The 21,565-nt window shown below is 51.5% G+C and overlaps 1 pseudogene; it reads right to left on the bottom strand.

Annotated features, from left to right (window-relative positions):
- Positions 1 to 13,258: 13,258 nt before the first annotated feature.
- LOC136163959 (large ribosomal subunit protein eL13 pseudogene) lies at positions 13,259 to 15,490 on the bottom strand (annotated as a pseudogene).
- Between the last annotated feature and the right edge of the window lie 6,075 nt (positions 15,491 to 21,565).

Here is a 21,565-nt window from a genome sequence, read left to right as displayed (position 1 = left end):
CACCCCTGTGGATCAGCTGATGTGGGCCACGGAGCACATGGGCTGCCATGGGGACCCATAACCCTGAAGCCACGCAGAGCCCAGGGGGTGGTGGCCCTGTTATCTGCACAGTGAGCACATCACGTGATTCCCTGCCTCAGACAAGGAAGCACTTGAGAGATAAGAGATGTTCCGGGAAGGAAGGGAGGCAGAAAGGGAGGGAGGAAGGGACACCACTGGATTTTCTTTGGAGGCAACTGAGATATTTCCAGAAACAGCCCTCAGTTTGTAGGCAAAAGACAAGGCATGCATCCTGGTTCTGCTACTCAGAGCTGCAAACCCTTGACAAGATCACATCATCTTTAGACGCCAAATTCACTCGTTTGCAAAGTGGGGTGGAGAAGGCTGATTTGTGCCCAGGTAGGTGCTCAGAAAGGGCTGTGGGCTTAGATCAGAGAGGTCTGGGTTCCAATCCTCGCTCTGCTGCCTGAGAGCCAAGGGACTCAGGGCAGTTACTGAACCCCTCCAAGCCTTACTTTCCTCCCTTGTAATATGGTGACCATCATAACACCAAGACCTCAGGGAGTGATGAGAGTCACGCACATATGCATTCATCTAAATATCCACCCACTGTCTATTTACTTATATTCTGCTTTTTCCCAAAAGGATTTCTGTAGCTATGGGGAAGATTCCTTGAGGCATCAAGGGAGGGGCCTGACACCTGGTTGGGCTGAAAGCACCGCATCCCTTTCCCTGCCTAACTCATGAGGTTGGGATGATGCTCAAATGGGATAATGTTTCTGAAAAATGCCTTGCAAACTGGGGGGTTCCAGACCCATGACAGCTAGAGAAAGTGGGAAAGAAAAGGATTGAGGGAAGCTGAGGCAGGAATGGACATCCGGCCTCCTAACAGGGGAAGAGTTTGGGTTCTTGGAGCCCCAGGGGGCACCAGCTAGGGGCCCATATGCTTAATTCATAAAGCAGCTCTGGGAGAAACCATGGCTACAGGGTCCTGTAATGTCAGAGCTAGAAGGAGCATGAGAGATCATGTATTACTACTCTACCCCTACCCAATTTTACAGATGAGGAAACTGAGGCTCAGAGAAGGAACTAGGCTGGTCTCAGGTCACCCAAGGCAGCAGAGGCAGTGCTGGGACCAGACTCATTTCCTGATGTGAAGGGTAAGGCACTGTTTCCACTGTGAACCTGGCATGTTTCCCCTCACTCTGGCCTGGGGTGCCTGGAAGTAGGTCTGTAGGAACCTCATGTTGTGGGATGAATTCTGGTAACTGAAGGCAGGAAGGTTTGCTCCCTCCCCTGGGAAGTACGCCTGGAGCCCCACCTGGGATGATGTGCCCAGGGGCTCCTGAGCAGTGACTGTGGCCAATGAACATAACCCACAGCCGAGAGCAAACACAGAGCCTCATTGTTAGGGACATCGATTGCTGCACTGGGTTGGGCATTTATTTATTATCACATCTATTTCTTTTCATTAACAGAAGGCAAACATTCCCCACCCCAGTAACTGGAAGGCTACCACCTGTACCAAGGGATGGGTGATGTCTCTTGAGGCTGGGTTGGGAGCAGAACCGACCTACTGACATGGTCCTTCCATCTGATCCAATTCAGACGAGAGTAGGAGAGACTTGGGCCAGACCTATGGGAGAACTGCCCACACCATCGGGATCCAGGGGTACATCACTCAGTATACCATCAAAAGCTGTGGGGTGGATTGGGAGCCAGAGCTGGTCTTATTCCTTGCTTTTCTTCTCGACTTTCGGCAAGATACTAAAACCTCTGTCTTGGTCTGCTCATCTGTAAAATATTAGGGGTTGCAAGGATGAAATAGTATACACGTAAAAGCAGCTAGCATAGTCCCTGATATATTGGTGCTCAGTAAGTAGCCCTGGAGCTGTGTCTGAGAGCATGGTGAACCTGTATCTACAGATGAAACCGTCAGGCCACAGGGACTCCATACAATACGAGGTGGATTTGAGCTGGGTTGCCCCTGCTGGGGGAGGGTAATAGCCTTGCTGTAATCTCACTTGGGGCAGAGAAATAAACCTGGTAGCCTTCTCAGTCAATCGTCATCTTCGGTTTAGCTGTCATTTCGATGTTTCCATCCTTCTCTTGGGCCCAGGGTAGGAGCCCCACACCCCCTCCATCCCATCCTCAGGTTCTCTCCCCTTTCTCCTTGGGACACACCTGCAGGCCCTTCTCTTCCCCCACCAGCCCTCCCTTTCCCTTGGGAGGTCTAGGTTTCTTCTTGCTCTCATTTCAGAAGGTCCAGCTTCTCTGGGATATTCCTGCCAACCCCCTCCCCCCAGCAAATATAAGAGGGATTTCACTGGGACCCTCAGCAGAAAGCTTGGGAAGAGCCAGGTTCAGAGGTGCGTGCTAAGTCGCTTCAGTGTCTGACTCTTTGCAACGCTGTGGACTGTAGCCCGCCATGCTCCTCAGTTCATGGGATTCTCCAGGCAAGAATACTGGAGTGGGTTGCCATGCCCTCCTCTAGGGGATCTTTCTGACCCAGAGATTGAACCCACATCTCTCAGGTCTCCTGCATTGGCAGGCAAGTTCTTTACCACTAGCGCCACCTGGAAAGCCTCCAGGCTCAGAGGTAGCTTTACCTAATGAAGGAGGATTGAGTAGGTGGAGTCTGAGGCAGAAGAGAAGTCTGGACCCCGGGGGATGTGAAGAGGAGGTCCCGTGAGGGCAGAACAGCGGAAATGCTCCTTCCTTCCTGGCTTCCTCCCGCAGGGCACCCCCAGCAGGCCCACGGCCCCTGGAAGGAGGCCCCCACCCACATCCTCACCCAGGCTGTCTGTGGCTTGGGGGAGGGGCTTCTCATTTTCCAGATCCTTGACTCTCAGCTTGTAATGCACCGTGTGTCACCTCCAGCAAAATGCCTGTCAACAACTCTAGAGATGGGAACCAAAGACAGTGAGCTTGAACTCAACTATTTGGTTTGACCTTAGTAGACTGTGAAAGCTGAAAACGACACCCAGGCATCACAGAGACCGATTCTCCTTGCAAAGCAGCAAAGAAGTTCTGCAGGGTGATAAAAAAAAAAAAGATGGTAGTCAATAAAATGACTCCATTTCCAAATAAGTTTGGAAAAGACTGAATTCAGTGGACTTCTCTAGTCAGGGCTTCTCAGAGGCTTTTGTAGGCCAGTACAAATTATGAATATCCAGGATGCGTTTTCCAAAAGCATCCCCTGGGAAGAGTGATTCAACCAGCCTCTTGGCATTATGGTGAGGAAACTGAGGCACAAGATTCTAGGGAGAGAACTTTTGGTGAGTTAACGTCTCTTGACCCCAGGGTCTGTGCTCTGTCTCTGACTCCAGGATTAAGCTGGGTCATCTTTTTTAAATTTTGTTTTTGCATTGTAATCGAGGGCATGGGGCAGTGGGAATAGAGTTTATTTATTTAGGTATATTATATATGCTCTGAAGGATAGAACCAGGGCCAGTGGGTAGAGGTTCTTGTTATTTCAGCTCCACCCAAGGAAGAACTTTAAAATAATTAGACCTGTCTAGGCATGAACTGAGCCAACCCATAAGGTAGCAAGCTTCCCATCATTGGAGGGGTCCAACTCACGCTAACTGACTACCGGGTGGGGTAACAGATGGCTCCCAGAAGGTAAGTCCATGTTCTAATCCCCAGAACCTAGGAATGTGTTATTTGGAAAAAAGGGTTTATGCAGGTGTCATGAAATTAAGGATTTCAGCAGGGGAGGTCATCCTAGATTATCTGGATGGACCTTAAATCCAGTGACAAATGTCTTTATAAGAATGAAGCTGAGGGAGGTCACACACCTTGTAGAGCTGCCCATGTGAAGACCGTGGAGACAGATGTGCTAAGGCTACAAAACGCCACAGCTGCCAGGGGCTGAAAGAGGTTCTGTCCACACCTTGAGTTTAGGCGTCCAGCCTCCAGAACTGTGGGAGAGTAAATTTCTGTCATTTTAGGCCAGCTTGTTTGTGGTAATTTGTCACAGCAGCCACAGGATAAGGGGCAGAGATGTTGTCAAGGGGAGATAAGCACAGATGGGTGAGAGAGGCTTCCTTGGATGAACCTCGGGGCCTCTCCTGACCCTCTGCCCAGCGGTCATCATACCTCCAGGACACCTGTGACTCAGTGACAGAAAGCCTGTGCCAGGATTTCCCCATCTGCCCTGGGACGGGGAAGCCACCAGGGCATCAGGCCCGAGTTAGGGGCCGCTTAGTGGCTGAAGCCTGGCTGGTGCTTCTGTGAGAGCAGCTTTTGTGTCAATCAAGTGGGGTCTGCCCTTGGGTTCCCTGTCACACACACAGGGAAGGCGGACCAGGGCGCCCCCCGAGGACAGCCTGTTCCCTCACCGCTCCACGCAGGCACGTCCACACGCACGCAGGGGCTCTGTCGCAACCGCCTCTCTGCCCCGGAGACAAGCGATAACACGCCCGGCGGCCCGTCTCTTTTTGCTTCAGTCCCTGACAGAGTAAGACCCAACCCAGGTTGCAGGGCACAGCAGGATTAATTGCCAGGTAGAGGAGGAGGCTGTGGTTTGACTGTCTGAGCAACAGCCTGGGGAGAGCTGGGGACAGGAGAGAGAGGAGGCTGAAGCCTCTGCTCCCCTCAAAGCTCCTGACTGCCCCCAAGGCCTGCAGCCATGGCAAACCCAGTGTCAGCGGCTTTGTCCTCCAGCTGGGAGCCAGCCGTCCGGGCACCTGGCTGGCTGCTCCCTGCCTTCTTAGGGAGCAGAATGAGCTTTGCACACCTGGGTGAGCCAAGCGGGGTGCTGGGCAGGAGCCCCAGCCCTGGCACACCTGTGCGTGCGGTTGGCTGGGCTCACCCAGAGCCCAGCTGGCCTTGGGTGTGGGGAGGGCTCCCACTGGCCCACCTGCAGTCTCACAGGACCCCCCAGTGTCCCCCCACCCCTGCCCCCGGCACCCTCGCGTGTCCCTAGAGCCTTAGGATCTGCTCTCAGAGGTTGGTGTCTCTTCACTTCCCTGCTCCTTCTCCCACTTTCCAAATCCTCCACAGACTTACCCCAAACACAAGAGGAAACATGGCATTCTCCCCTCTCCAGGTCAGAGAGGCTTTGTAACCGCGCCCACAGGCTCTGTAAATGTTTGCTTGCAGGCTTGTTTGGCTCAGCTGGGCCAGAATTGGGTTGAAGCCCCCCCCACCCGTCCTCGATTGCCTTCTCCCCCTCCCATCACCACCCTAATTTCAGGCTCAACTGTGCGCGTTTAGAGCTTAATTAAACTCTTGTCTTGCTTTCAGAAGAGACATTTTCTGCCCCAGGGAGTTGCTACCGAGCTTTGTGAGGAAGGCAGGTCTGAGCAAGCTCCCAGGGGAGGACCTGCTGGTGGGAGAGACAGCATCGTCTCCTAGAAGCGGCCAAGCTGTAGTGAGGGGGAACCAGCAGGCGGGAGGCACAGAGGCCCCAGTCTTGATGGTGAGGCCACCCCCAAGCACAGGGGGGCCTCCCTGCCTCCATTGCAGCCACTGCGTGCAGCTCTCAATTATCACAGGTCACACCGTCCAGGTCACACTGTTCCCGTGCCCGCCCTGCCCCACCCGGCCCAGCTAGCAGCAGCTTCCAGTGCCTCCCGCCCACTGCTGGCCGCACCCTGGACTCACCATCTGAGATTCCTCCCTCAGGGCCAGCACCCCCCCCCCAACCACCACCCCCAAGGAGCCTCAGGAGGAGGAAAAGGGCCCCATGAAGGGACTCTGCCATCAAGGCCCTCAACCCAGGTCAAGGCTGCCTTGCACTGGTTCCAGAAGGGATCCTGTGGCATGGAACTTGCTAGAGAAGCATGTCTCAGGGACAGACCAGGGCTAGAAGCCTGGGTCTGCTCCTTACTACCTAGGTGTCCTTGAGATGACTTCATCTTTCTGAGCCTCAGTTTCCTCATCTGTAGATTGGGAGTGCTCATAGACCTCTCCCACAGATGGGGAGGGCAATCGAAAGAGACAACATGGGAGAAAGCATTTTGTTAAGTTGGATGAAAGGCTGCATAAATAAATATTAGGTAGATTTCTATCAAGATTAAGCAGGCAGTGGGCAACAACACCACTGCTGGAGCTTCATTCCACCCCCTTCCAGCTGCCAAATATCACTCCAAGGCTCTCTTCCCACCCCGCCCCCACCTCCAACCCGTTTTACTCAGTAAGAGTTGTGTCCCCTGCGTGCCCTGCCCCCAACGCCCCCACCCCAGAGACTCATCTCGCCATCTCTATTTCTTTCCTCTAGTTTCAAAGGCCCCTCAGGCATCCCCCACTGCTGTTTTTACCAACAGGGAAGCTGAGGCAAGGATCAGGAAAAGCCTTGTCCAGACCACACAGCTTGTTTGTGGGGGGCCAGAGCCAGGTCTCCAGACACCCTCAGTTCAGTCGCTCAGTCGTGTCCAACTCTTTGTGACTCCATGGACTGCAGCACGCCAGGCTTCTGTGTCCATCACCAACCCCCGAAGCTTGCTCAAACTCATGTCCATCGAGTCGGTGATGCCATCCAACTGTCTCAGCCTCTGTTATCCCTTTCTCCTCCTACCCTCAATCTTTCCCCAGACACCCTGCTCGGACGTAAAGCTTCCACCGCTATCATATTGGAGGAATCTGCTCGCTAATGAATTCTCTGGGTTCCTGTGGGGTAATCATTAACAAACAGGATTCTGGGGAGCATGGATCCAAGTTAGGGTGTCAGGGATCATCAGAGCCGGAAGCAACCTCAGAGGTCCTCTAGGTTAACTCCCTGGGAGACCAGGGCCCCAAAGAGGGGCAGGAACTGCCCGGTCACATGCCCTGGGCTCAGACTCTCCCTAGCCTGTTCCAGACGGGAGGGACACCCTCAGCCCTCTGTCCCAGGAAGCCCGGTCCTCCCCAGAGGATCCCCCAGGCACAACATGGGGGTGCACTCTAGAGGTCTGGAGGGAAGCCCACGGGCCACTGTCCCCAGGTGATCCCTGGTCAGCCTCGTGACTGTGCCATTTCCATCTTCTGAGAGCTTTCCTGTGGGATGAGAAAGAACCCAGGGGAGGAGGCTTTTCATCTGCCCCTGGGAGGACCTGGGTGCTGCCTCAGAGCACTTCAAAGCCTTTCCTGCCATGATCTCACATAGCCTGGCCGGCCAGCTGGGGTTAAGAGGGAGTCAGGGCTGGGGGACTCTGAGGACTTGGGAGGGAGGGAGAGGTTGTGGAAGAACAGGACTTGTCCAAGGTCACACCCTTGAACGAGTCACTTTTCTTCTGGGTACCTCAGTTTCCCCATCTCTAAAATGATGCCTAATTATACTTCATGCTACCCAGATGACTTGTGGCCCATATGAGTGACAATGAAAGCACCACAAACACGATGTTTGGTTCAACATGGGTGAGCATAAATGGTGGCCTCTTCAACAAGCCAGTTTTCTCACCTGTGATACAGGAACGATATGGGAACACTATGCCTATCACAGGTGGGATGTAACCAGATGACACAAGGGCCTTAAACAGGGGCACATGTTTAAGGGGCACATGGGGCACCCTATCAATGTTACTTCTCTCCCCAAATCTCTAGACCAGCTAACAAAACCCATGCCTATGAGCCTCCTCCTATTTGCCCAAGTCCTCTGAGAGTTCAGTGGTGCAAACTCCCCTTGGCAGCCACTCCAGGGCTCTGGCAGGCAGGAGGCTCTGTTGCTGCTCCATCAGCCTTACTGCCAGGTTGGGCTGGAGCCTACATCATGTGATCTCTCGCGGGGGTCAGGGGCTGTGAGTTCTAGCCCTCACAGGGCTGCAGACTTATTGTGTGGCCTTAAGCCAACCTCTGGGCTTCTCTCAGTTTCCCCACCAGTAAAAATCGGGCTAATGACCATCAGCCTCCTGCACTGGGATGTAGTGAGAATTAATTAAGGTTTGTAAAAGGCTTTGAGATCCATGGATGAAAGGCCCCAGAGAAGAGCAGAGTATTATTATCCATTATTAGTACTGTTATAGTCCATCCAAGGATCTCAAAGTCTCTTACAAATGGTAATTAGTACCTTGCAGGGATATTTTGAGAGTGATTAGTCCCATTTCACATTTGGGAAAACCAAGGCACAGAGAGAAGTGAAGTCAGAGCAGGGTAGGAAAGAGAAGAGCTGGCCCAAGGTTCCTAGAATCTGTTCCCACCCTCGCTCTTACATCCTCAGCCCCCAGGGTACACTTGAGCATCTTCCTTTGGACCAGCCAGCCAGGGCCCACAGGGTAGGTGAGGTACTTCCTCACCTGTTCCTCTAATTCTTCCCTCAGGGAAGCCCATCTCCAGTCTGGCTGGGTGGCAGAAGCTGGCACTGAGAGGACTGGAAGGAGGACCATGAAAGCAGAGAGCACAACGGGACCGGGAAGTGGAGACAAGACCCAGGGCAGCTCACTGCTTTGGGTGCTGGGCTCAGAAGCTCCCCAAATTCCTCTTGTCACCTGGAGGGTGGGATCATATCAAGTTCCAGTAAACCAACTCGAGTCCAACCTTCCAAGCTGTCTCTCCAAGGGCATTCAGGAAGAGAAAGAAGCATGACACTCTATGACTGATGAGGTGGGTGGTTCTGGGCTGTCAGTCTATCAAGGACTCATTGGACTAGAGAGCCCCACACCCATCTGCCTTTTCTGGGGGAAGCCCATTTGCTTCCTGGAAACAATCAGGAGCCCCTGGTGCTTGTGACTGGCTCCCTGGTGCCCTGCTATATGGATATGGTAATTTTTTTTTTAAAGTATCCCAGAGCTGGTAGTTTGAAGATAGGTTGCACTAGTTTGCAGAAAGAGCCATGATTCCAAGTACATGGAATAAAATCAGTGCTTTAAGGTGGCATGCTAAAGAGGTATTCCACAGCAAACCCAGCCTCAGAGCATGAAGCCCCATCGGGGCTGCACAACTCCTGGTCCTTGTCTTGCTCCTCAGCTCCACTCCCTAGGAAGCAGAGCACTGAGTGAGCGATACTGATATTCAGAGACGTGTTCTAAATGCTTAATAACAACCTTTCAAAAAACAAAGCCAAAAAAAAGAAGCAAAAGATTGACATGTAGCGTTTGCCAATTTCAGTGGTGTAAATACCATCGCTGACTTCAAGCTACTGCTGTAACATCAATCAGCTCCCTCATCTCTCAAAACCCTGACAGTTGGTTCTCTTAAGCTGGTTCAAGCCAGTTCCTTCACACCACCATCCCCTGAGACCATTTCCCCAAGGAGAGAGGGAGCTTAACTGGTACCATAGAGAGGGAACCAGGAGGCCCATCTCACCCAAAGTTGTTCCTTCACTGATTCTTCTGTCACCAGAAATTCCTATGCAACCAGTAGAGCTCTGATATAGATGGAGAGGAGGCGGGCTGAGGTACCTACTCCCAGGGTTGTAAGACTCTTTCCCTGGGTGTCTTCTTGAGACAGAAGGCTGTCTCAAGTATCATAAGGCTGCTAAGGAAATGGGCATAAGATGGGTGAGTTTTGTGAAGGGAAGGTATTAGAAGGGGTCCAGGTGACTGTCAAAGTGAAAGGCCTCAGGATAGAGGCTCTGGCTGGGAGCCTCAAGCACAGCATTCCTAGCCTCTTCTGCCTCCAACTAACCAATCAGGGAGCAGAACAAACCTTTTAAAATAACCTATAGTATTCAAAGAAATGGGAGAAGCATCCATGAAATAAGAGCAAGGTGACAGTTTAAAAGGTGACACTGGAAAATTAATGAGGAGCTTTGAAATTAGTGTGATAGAAAACCTTTTTTAAAAATCTAACAGAAAAAGTCAGAAGATAAAGTCAAGAAACTTTCCCAGAAAATTGAGTAAAAGGGCAAAATATTAGAAAAGGGGACAAGTATAAGATGGAAAATTAGAGAATGGATCCTAGAGTTTCAACATCTGCTTGTAAATAATCTCAGAAAAAGATAATGGAGAAATTTGAGGGGAGAAACAATCAACAAAATGACATAGGTGACCAATATGAAAGGAGCTACCAAACGCCTAACACAATAGCTGAAAAAAGACATACACCAAGGACCATCACTGTCAAGTTTCAGAACGGAGAGAAATAAAAGAATCTAAAAACTTCCAGGATGGAAAGAAAGCAGGTCACATGAAGAGGATCAGGAATCAGAATGAAATCAGACTTCTTAAGAGTAATTTTGAAAGAAAAAAAGACAAGGAAGCTGTATTTTTAAAATTATGAAGAAAAACAGTCTTTAATGAATACTTGGTTAAACTAAGTGTGAGGGTAGAAAAATATATACAAAAACTAGCTATGCACAATCTTCAGACATGGAAAATCTCAAAAAAAGTTTACCTCCTGTGAATTCTTTCACTGGAAGCTGTTATTTGAGTTGCTTCCCTAACAAAGTGGAAAGGGGAAGAGCTGGGAACCCAGGAATGGAATGAGTGGTGAAGAGACATCTCAGGTGACAGCTGTGTGGCAGGCATGGAGGGCGGCCCATCCAGTTCAGAGCCTGAGGGTGGAGGCCTCCGGGAGGGGTTTCTGTGGTTAATGAATCACAGATCTGTGGGGGCTTTTACACTCTGTCTCAAGGTTATAATAAAATAAAATTTAAAAGTCGCTCAGTCATGTTCGACTCTTTGTGACCCCATGAACTGTAGTCCATGGAATTCTCCAGGCCAGAATACTGAGGTGGGCAGCCATTCCCTTCTCCAGGGGATCTTCCCTTCTCCAGGGGATCTTCCCAACCCAGGGATCAAACCCAGGTCTCCCGCATTGCAGGGAGATTCTTTACCAACTGAGCCACAAAGGAAGCCCAAGAACACTGGAGTGGGTAGCCTATCCCTTCTCTGCGGATCTTCCCCACCCAGGAATCAAAGCGGGAACTTTTACATTGCAGGCGGATTCTTTACCAACTGAACTATCAGGGAAGCCCGTCTCAAAGTTAGATGAACTATGTTGCAGTGTGTTGAGAATAAATGGGAAGGATAGATACCAAGATAAGGTTAGGGAAATTAGTAGACACTCTTCATGATGTCCTATAGTTTCTCTGAAAAATAAGTTATCTGACAAAGTGGGAGGGAGAAAGGGGCAGATATGGGCTTGAGTCACTGGTGAAAGTTTGGAGATTCTGTGTCAGGAATGAAAGGGCAGTTAGCTGGACACAAAAGTGCCCGAGTATCAAGTGCCACACACTTGCAGCAGCACCAGTCAGCAGAGCCATGTGAGAGCTGTCTGCCCCGTGACCGGTGTTGAGGTTTATTCACTGATCATTTATTTCTACTTTGAAATAACTTCAAACCTATAGAAACTTTTCAAGAACAATGCAAAGAACTTCTATATCCCCTTCCCCCAGATCCTCTGATAAACATTGACCACAATTGTGCAATTTCTATTTGTGTTTCTGTCTCTCTTCTGACATACACATAGATCTGCCTTTTTTCCCTCCTGAACCATTTGATAAAAACTTGTAGACAGGATGCCACATGACCCCAAATACTCCAGTTTGTACTTCCCCCAAACAATACCCTCTCCTTGTTACTATCCCTTGTGTCTGCTCAGTTGCTTAGTTGTGTCTGCCTCTGCAACACAGAGCTATAGCCTGGGCTATAGCCTGCCAGGCTCCTCTGTCCATGGAGTTTTCCAGGCAAGAATACTGGAATGGGTTGCCATTTCCTACTCCATGTTACTATCATTCACCCCTCCAAATTAGGAAATCAAAATTAGTTTAATGCCATTCCTTAATCCATGGACTTGGATGGATCTCTCCAACCAATCCAGCAATGCCTCATTTGCCTTTCTGGCCCAGGGTCCACGTCTGACTGGCATTTAGTTATCATGCCTCATTAGTTTCCTTCAATCTGAAGCAAGCTGATCTTTCTGTCTATCATGACCCTGATAGTCTTAAAGAGTACTGGCCATTCAGTCTATAGTATGTCCCCCAGGACAGATCTGTCCTGTATTTCCTCATGTCCACCCTCAGGACATGCATTCTTGGCAAGAATCCCACACAAATGATAATGTGCTCATCTCAGGGCATCACATCTGGGCATACGTTACTGACCTGGCCCACCAACAGTGATGCTAACCTTGATCATAGGTCAGGCTGGTGCCTGCCGGATTTCTCCATAGTAAACTCATCATCTTTGTCTTTGATATGTATATGGTGGGGAGGTACTCCAAGACCACCCTAATATCTCATTTCTCTTCAAATCTCCACCGACCTTTGATGACTCCAGCCTTGTTCAACCACAAGGCTGATGGTTGCCAAGTGGAGAAGGTCTATTTCCATCACTCATTCTACACATATTAGTTGGCATTCTACTGTAAGGAAAAGTTTTTTTTTCTCCACCATTTATTCATTTATATCATTAGAGATGCACAGATTCTTATTTTAATCCAAAGGTTGTAATCTGTTACTATCACTATTTATTTTGATGCTCAGATTGTTTAAAATTTAGCCTTCAGGGAGATTCCGATGTCATCTTGACATGTCCCCATTATTTTTGGACTGTTTCCTTAGTTTCTGGCACAAAAAGGTATTTTAAACTCATTTTGTATTTTTCCTGTTCTAGCCCTGGGATCGGCTATTAGCTCTGATTCCTTCTAGTGGAGAATGATATTTTAAAACTAAGAAGTGGGCTCTTGATGGCTTCTTGCTACCAGGGTTTCACTGCCTCTAGGCAATTGCCTCTAACCAATAGCACTGATTGTCTATTCCAAAATAATGTCAAAGAACGGGGGAAATCTGGCACCCTCTTCTTATGTCTGCTTTAATAAGTGATATCCCTGATGCTTTAGCATCACACATGGCTCTGTCTATTGGTTTGACATAGATATTTTAAAACCACATTAAAGAAGTATCCTTCTATTTCAATTTTATTAGGAGTTTATTATTTTTTTAAAGCAGGTATGGGTATTGAGTTTTATTAAGTAGATTTTTTTGGCATTCATCTAAATGGTCAAGTTGTTTTTCCTCTTTTGATATATTAATATGAGCTATAGTATCAAATTTAGCAGTATTAAAACCACATCTCTTTCTCTGTGGTTAGAATAAAGTCTATTTGGTTGGGATGTGCTTTTTAGAATATAATGCTTGATTCAGTGTGTTAATATTTAGGAATTATGTATCCAATATCCATAAGTGAGAAGAGCCTGGTGTTCCCTTTCTTTTTTTTTTTTTCCAGATGAGAAAATAGTATTTTAATAGTAACGGGAACACACAGCACCTCCTGGGCTGGAGGGTCCAGACAAGAACACGCACTAAGCACAAGCCTCCCAGGTACCAAAGCTGCTTCCCTCAGCTCTGTTGTGACAAAGGTCAGACACACCTCAGGTCCCCCTCGAGGAGGTCCCCCCAGGCCCTGGCTCCTTACACAACGAAGGTCACATGGACACTGCAGGTTTATCATAAGTTGCCAACAGCACTTTATTTTTTCTCTTCAACATCCTGTTCTGCGGCTTCCTTGGCCCTTTTCGCCTGGATGCCAAAGAGCCGGTGTTGGCGCGGGCCATGCGGAGACTGGCAAATGCCTTAAAGTTCTTCTCCTCCTCTGTGATGACTCTGGCTTTCTCCTTCTTATAGACATTCCGTATGGGCATAACAGGTCTGGTCAGCTGAGTGGCCAGTTTGAGCTCTTAAGCAGAGCTGTCTCCCTTCTTGGGGGCCGAGGGCTTCCTGGGGAACAGGATAAGCTTGGAGCGGTACTCCTTGAGTCGCTGCACATTGGCCTGCAGGGACTTCCGTGCACTTGTTCCGGCACCTCGGGTCCACCGAGATCCCAATGATCCAGGCCACCTTCTTGTGGATGCCTGCCACCCTAAGCTCCTCCAGGCTGAAGCTCTCTGCCGGTGCGAACCTTCGCGTGGTACCTGATCGTCGGGCATCTCACCACTGGCGGAGAGGACCCGACACGGGGCGCCGGGCGATGCGGCGCACCTTGGCCTGCCGGGTCTTGAGTCTACGGATCTTGCGAGCCGGCTGGTTGAACCACGTGGCCACGCGCCGCTGCCAGTTCGTGTGGAAATGGGGCTTCAGGATCATGCCATTCCAGCTGGGCGCCTGGCTGCGGCCGAAAGGCCTCCTCCGAGGGCTCACGGCCGGGAAAACCCATTTTTTTCTTGTCTTGGTTAGATGTCCTGGTGGAGTGGAAACAGGATGCAGGTAGGGAGGAAAGGACAGCGGGCAAGTGAGAGAAAAGCGGGTGGAGGGGGTGCTCCCTGGAAGGCACAGGAGAGAGATGCACAGAAAGCTGCAGAGAGTTCTAAAGCGGAATTTAAAGAATGGAGCCCTTCCCGGTGGAGTCAAGTCTCACATTTTGCCCAGGGGGTGACTTGCTGAAGAAAAGCTGTAAGTCATGGGGTTTGGAAAGGTCAAGAAACTGTGAGGCAAGGATCTGGATAGACTGCCCACTTGGCTGTCGAAATCTCCCCAAGTGGAGGCCAAGAAACTGGCAGAGTCAGAGCTCAGGCCAGTAGGATCATGACCTGGAAGCTAGTGAGATTGCAACAGCAGGGAGGGGCAGGGGGCCTGGCTTGCTGAGAAGACCCCCAAGGGGAAGGTGACTTCTTTTTCTTTCTAAAAAGGGTGAAATGGCTCAACACACACCATGCTGGAGGAGTACTGTCCTGTCCTCTCCTGGGCTCAGGTGGGGAGGTGAGAGAGGGGAGCTGACAGCCTGCTCTGTGAGACCAGGCATCAGAGCAGGCAGAGGTCAGAACTGTTGCCGAGGGAGGGGTGACATTTCTAATCTCAACGTGAGGATCGGTTCAGTTCAATGAGTTAATAGACTTGCCTGGCACAAAGAAAGCCCAACAGAACCACTGTTCTTATTGTTGTTTGTACTAAGTAATTAAACATCTTCAAGTAGATGCTAAAAGGCTTCTGCAGATAGTGCCCACAAAACGTGATTGACATGTTCTACTTATGGGCAGAACTGAGTATTTTTCCCCACCGCTACTCCATCCTCCATTTCCCTTTCTCGTTTCCAGATCCTTCTGGCAGCCTTTAACATCAGCCGGTCCCTAGACTCAAATCCCAGCAGCTCGATGGCAAGTTCCATGGACCTGGGCAATCTTGGGTCTCGTCTGGAAAATGGGCAATGATGCCTCCTAAAGTTGGGACAGGGCACCAGTGCTACAACCACAGGCCACTGAATCTTGCCCTGCTCTGAGCCCAGGAGCACCTAGCACTGCAGGTTTGGTGGTTGCTCAGAGGCTGAGCAGATCCCCAGGCAGAAAGGGGAAGAGAGAGGGCCCGGATTCCTGCAGTGCAGATGGAGGCAAGGGGGGGGCGGCGGGTGTCGAGAGCAGGTTTTCTAGTCCAGACAGGTGCTAATCCATCAGGCCTAGGATCCAGGAGTGGGGTCCAGACGCAGGGAACTCTGTAACAGGGAAGCACAGAAAGGCAGGGAAGGTAGAGGCCCTTGGCTTGTGGTTCAGTGGGTGGTCTCTGCAGTTCTCCATTTAAGCTGGGAACCAAGAGACCGGCCGCCACCACACGCCCCCACCCCGCCCATTTCCGACCATGCTCCTCGTCCCAAAGGCCCCTCCTGGACTCTGCGTGGTCACAGGCCTTTCCCAGGGTCATGGCTAGGGGCACCTCTCCCCTGGGTAGGACCCTCACTCCTCAAGGGATAGGACATGCCGGAAACACCAGGATGAACTTGGAGGCTTGTCTTTCTTGCAGAGCTGGGAGGGAGAAGAAAGGCGGTAGTGAGGATGGGACCCCCCCCTCAGCAGGATGAGCTTTTCCCCAGGGGAGGCCTTCCATCCCGGGCTCTGGCTGCTGAGTAATAGTGATGGTAATATTAATACTCATTCAGTATCTACCGCGTGCCTGAATCAGAGCCACACTTGACAGATGAGGAAACCGAAACTCATAGAGAGTCTGATTTACCTAAAGCACCAGAGCTGGTCAGGTCACAGCAGGATTTGGATCCCATCTATGGATCCCGGGGCCTGAGCTTCAGTCCCCTCCACGTGCAGAGCGTGAGTGTTTGGAGATGTGGGGCGAGCTCAGCCATCGACCAGGAGTGTGGTCAGGTGGGGGTTACTGAACCTTTCTGGGCCCCAGGTGTCTCTGCTGGAAAATGGGTAGAAAGTTACCACCCACAGAGAGGCGTGAAGAAGAACAAATCAAAAAATGCAGTTGTAACAGAGTCAGCTGGGGTCTCCAAGCCCCGGAGGTCTCCAAGAATCAGCGAGAGACCCCACAGCAGGCTCTAAGGAATCCAGGGCCCTCCCCAGGATGTCTGCAGATCACCCAGTGAGGTGAGACTGGGAGCACCTAGGTTCAGGGCTCCTCAGCCTCTGAGTTTCTGTGTGTGGCACCCTGTGACAGCCCAGGCAATCTGTCCCTTCCTCTCCATCAAAAGCCAGCTCTCCCACACCCAGAGCCAGAGGTCTTCACTGTACAGTGGACTGGGAGGACGGAGAAGCAAAGAACTCTTAAATGCACACTGTACCCTCCAGCTCTTCAAATGCTCTTCAGTCACAAGACTTCCCGTCTGCCTCTCCCTGCAGGGCCCCAGAGTCCCAGGGTCAGCTTCTCCCGGGCTCTGCCCCTCTGTTCCGTCCCCCCACCTTCCCCTCCCTATGTGCCCTCTCAGGTTTTCTTCCTCTGTCAGGCAGCCCAACTTCCCCATCCCCTCCTGCCTGACTCCTTCTAGACCATTCTCTGCACATCCAAGTCAGCCAGGTGCTCACAGAGCAAAATACCCTTCATCTAGTGTAGCTACTTTTCTTAGGCAGTAGCCTAGGTCGCCTAAGTCAGGGAGGGCCCACAGGTGAAGGGGTTTGCCTTTCCCATCACCAACATCCTTCCCTGCTGGTGACCCACCCTTCAGGGGTGTTTGTTCCCGTTGGTGTATTATTGAATTGTTCTCTGTTAAGACCACTTGGAAATAAGATGAGCTGGCGCTAGTGGTAAAGAACTTGCCTGCCAACGCTGGAGACAGAAGAGACATGGGTTCAGTCCCTGGGTCGGGAAGATCCCCTGGAGGAGGGCATGGTGACCCACTCCAGTATTCTTGCCTGGAGAATCCCATGGACAGAGGAACATGGAGGGCTACAGTCCATAAAGTCGCAAAGAGTCGGACACAACTGAAGCAACTTGGCACACAGCACAGAGTTAAGGGCTCTATGTAAACGTGGGAAGGTGAGTAACTATCGAGAAAACAGAACGACCACTGAGTTCAACCCCTTACTGTGTCGCCTCAGGAAGAATCTTACCTCAAGACTTTCCATTCACCTGTGACAGGAGAAGGGGGCAGGGCAGGACAAGGTGGCCCGGGAGGGCGTTTTGGTTGCTCCCCACTTCCTGGAGAAGCCCTGGGAGGCCGGACACCCTCTTGATCCTCAGCCCAGGCCCCGGGCTAACCTCCGTGGCACGTGCAGCTGGCAGCCCCTGCCCCCAATCGCCAGGCCAAGGAGGCAGCCCTCTGCAAGGAGGAGCTGCAGGCAGAGGAGCTGGACGCTCCTTAGATGGAGGGCTGTGGCTAGAGCTGCGGTTTGTGCTGCGCACGAGGAAGGCCAAGCAGGGAGAAGTGGGTCCTGCTTCCTGACTCAACCACCGACTGTTACTTTGAACAACAAACTTCCTCTCTCTGACTCTTAATTTCTCATCTGATAAGGAGCGCCTGGCTTCTCAGGAGGGCCCGACCCCGCCAGCACGGATCCCAAGGCCCTGGGCCCCATGGAGCCCTTGCAGGAGGCCACCCTTTCGGGCTGAGATTGGGGAACACCCCAGCTATAAGAAGAGCTGCCTGTGGAGGCAGGAGAGACACAAGAAAGAAAACGCTAAAGACTTAGCCGGCCTCCAGACTCCACCCTAACATACAGAAATCAACACAGAAAAGGAAGCGGCATGTTACAGCCCCAGGAGCCTAAAGCTCTAAGCAAGGGAAACGTTGCCTCAGCACCCTGATCCCTCAGTACTCACTTGACCTACTTTGTGCCAGGCAAGGCCCTACCACCAATCCCGGTCACATCACCCTGACCACATCCTCGCCAGCTTCCTCATGGTGCTTCCACCAGACCCAACCACCACCAGGACCCCTCTGCCAAGGCTCCATGTCAGACCACCAGGACACATGATTTTGCCCTGTCAACCTTGGGTTTGAGTGAATGAAGGAATGTTTTCCACAACGATTAGCTACTGGGTGCCAGGCTCCGAGTTATGCCCCAAGTGTGGTGGGCATCATGATGGCCCAGCTGGGTCCCCTTTGGTGAGGACTTGTTGCCCAGGTTCCCAAGGGGGCTGGCCAGCCATCTGGCCCTTCAGACATGGCCTCAGCTCCAGGGATCTGCCTCTCCCAAGAGCTGATTTCCCAGGGCTGCACAGATTCATGCCAGATGCATTCGAGAGTATAAAGGACTCTTCAGAATGACTCTAGAGACCAGCTCTGGTTCCAGGACCCCCACAAGGCTGGCTGAGGCTGCTCGGCTTCCCTCTGCCCAGTCTTGCTTGCTTGCCCCCTTGACCCCTTGGGGTTAATCCCAAGGCCCCTCCCTAAGAAACGTCCTGCTTGCTGACTGTGTCAGAGCCTGCTTCCGGGGAACCCGGCCAGTGACGCCGAGGAGAGACGTGACCCTTGCTCTAAAGAGAGCTCCATCTAGTCTGGAATAGAAACAACAACAGCAGTAACAGTAACCACACAGAGCTTCCTATGGGCCAGGCACTGTGCTGTGCATTTTACCTCCACCGTGTCTGTATTAGCCAGGCCTCTCTTGGTTGAACGACACACAAATTCAGCTGAAGCAGCTTTACGTAAAACAGGGAATGTATTGACTCGCATGACTGAAAAGTCCGGTAAACCTCTTGCTTCAGCCCCTGCTGGATGCGAACGTGGTGCTGGCGCCAAGAGTGTGCGTTTGTGGCCCCCTTTCTAGTGTTGGCTTCGGTCTCAGGCTCAGTCTCTTCTCTGGGCCTGTATTAGTTTCCTGTGGCTGCTGTAACAAATCACCACAAACTTGGGTGGCTTAACACACGGAAATGCATTCTCCCACAGCTGTGGAGGCCAGAAGTCTGAAGCCACAGTGTTGGCGAGGTCTGTCCCTCCTGGAGGTGCTGAGAGAAAAACTGGCCCAGGCCTCTCTTCCAGCCACGGGTGGCTACTGGCATGGCTTGGTGCTCCTTGGCTTGTAGCCGCCATCACTCACATTGCTGTCTCTGTTGTCATGGGGTCTTCTCCCTGTGTATCTCCACTTCTAAATTTCCCTCTTCTTATAAAGATACCGGGTTCCCTGGGAGCTCAGTGGTAAAGAATCCACTTGCCAATGCAGGAGACAGGTTCGATCCCTGGAGATGGAAATGGCAACCCACTCCAGTATTCTTGCCTGGAGAATCCCATGGACAGAGGAAGCTGGCAGGCTACAGTCTATGGGGTTGCAAAGAGTCAGACACAACTTAGTGACTAAACAACAACAACAATAATTAAGATACCAGTCATTAGATTAGAGTCTAACCTCATCCAATATGGCTTTATCTTAACTTGCTTACACCTGCAAAGACCCTCTACCCAAACAGGATCACCTTTAGAGGCGGCTAGAACTTGAGCATATCTTTTTGAGGGACTCACTTCAACCCGTAACAATGGCTAAGGGCTCCAGTTTTCCTTCTCTAAGCCTAGAACTTTGGTGGAAATGAAATCTCAGTGATTCCAGCTAAATTTTCAAGTAGGATTCCCACTGGCCTGGGGTGAGTCGCATGTCCATCCCTGGGAACCCATCTCTGTGGCCAGGGCAATGGACTATCCTCATTCTCATGTGTTCACATGGGAACCAGGAAGTAAGGTAAGCCCTACCTGGACCACACATCCAAGTGCAAGCCCATGATATCACCAAAAGAAAGAGGAATGGACCCTGGGAAGGCCAAAACAACAGATGCTTCTCAGCCTCTGTACTCCCAGGGTGGGCTTGTTCCCACTTCCTGAGTGGGAGATGGAAACTTCCTACCAGTGAAAGAGAATGGAGCTTAGATGCTAACCCAGACCTTTCTGACTCCAAAACTGGGCTCTTTCCCAACAGGTGAATGCCAAGATTTCATAGGGTGTTTTCATCAGACAAAGCCTCCTGGAGGAGGTGGGGCTTAGGCTGCACCTTGAGGGGAGGGAGTGGAGGCCCAGCCAGGAGAAGGAGAGGCTAGAGCCGGAAGAGACCAGAGGCCTTTGGTTGGGACAGAGGGTTCTCCTGGGGAAGCGGGTGGGGGATGGTGGCTGCCATTCCCTTCTCCAGGGGATCTTTCCAACCCAGGGATTGAACCCAGGGCTCCTGCATTGCAGGTGGATTCTTTTTTTTTTTTTTTTCATTTATTTTTATTAGTTGGAGGCTAATTACTTTACAATATTGTAGTGGTTTTTGTCATACATTGACATGAATCAGCCATGGATTTACATGTATTCCCCATCCCAATCCCCCCTTGGATTCTTTACCGACTGAGCCACAAGGGAAGCTCTTGAACTCTGCCTCTTGATACCAGCTATAAACTATAGGAGGGGACCAAGGACCGGCTGGGACTTCCCTCACACTCATGTCTAGTGTTGGCCTTCAAAAACCCCTACAGACAAACTGTTTTTGTGACTGATGCACGGACAGACCTTGATGTGGGCAAATCATTACGTCCTGATGGTTACATCCTGGTACCAAAGGCATTTCCCCAACCACTCCAGGAGGGAGAGCTGCCAGGCCAGCTACTGGGCTGGCTTCCCTGCTCCCTACAGCTGGCTCAGGGGAACTGGGATGGGGGTCGGCTGCACTTGGGCCCCCAGGAGCTGGTACATTTTGTGCTGGGCTCCAACAGGCTCTCTGGGAGGAAAGCAAGCAGAGGGGATTCCTCTCACTGCACAGAGGCTCGCAGCTGAGTATGGAAGCCCATGAGATGCTAGGAAAACACCCCTGGGACCTGGCTTAGGAAGGGGGCACTCCTTCGCCAAGAGGTGGGTGAGAGCTGGGGGCCCCACAAGTCTTTTGCAAAGGACTTTTGCACGGGACTGGAGGGCAGTTCCCATTGTCCCCATAATGTATGTGTGTACATGTGGAGGGGCCAGACGGGGCGGGGGAGAGGGAGGCTTGGAAAGTTCCATCCCTTGGTGCTACCTAGCTCTGTGCAGGTGGTTTTGGGCCACACCCAGGACTGCACTCCTCATCAGGGGTCCTGGAGGAGATGCCATGAGACCCTTGCCCACTGGGTCCCCCAGTCTTTCCAGTGACTCAGTATGGAGCGCCCCGCTCACCTTCCCCTTGCCTCCTGGCATTTGAGAGAAGGGGAAGTGTGTGGGCAGCTCTGGGATTTCTCGGTGACCGTTCCCAGGCCCCCTTCCCCGGGGCACTGGCTCCTCCGGCTGCTGGGAAAGAGGCCCGTGGGAGGGGCCGCTCTGCCTCAGAGGGAAGGCCCTTCGGGTCTCACTGACTTGGCTTCTCTCGGAGCTGCTAGCTCTGCTCCTGAGACGGCCGAGGGCTTCGCTTTAGGGCGGCGGTCCTGGGCCCCGAGTTCCCCAGCTTCTGAAGGTGGGGAGTGGAATGGCATGAAGAGGAGCCCCGAGTTTCTCAGGGGTGGATTCAAAAAGTGGCGGGGGAAGGCCGGGGAGAATCTCTGCCCCAGACATTGCCATTTAAAACGTCGAACCAGAAAAATCTTCTTTTCTCCTGAAAAGCTGGTGTGCTT

This window comes from Muntiacus reevesi, chromosome 3 (assembly GCF_963930625.1).
Source record: "Muntiacus reevesi chromosome 3, mMunRee1.1, whole genome shotgun sequence".
Lineage (NCBI taxonomy): Eukaryota > Metazoa > Chordata > Mammalia > Artiodactyla > Cervidae > Muntiacus > Muntiacus reevesi.
Note: the sequence above shows the minus strand (reverse complement) of the source record. Positions and strands in the feature narration are given on the sequence as shown.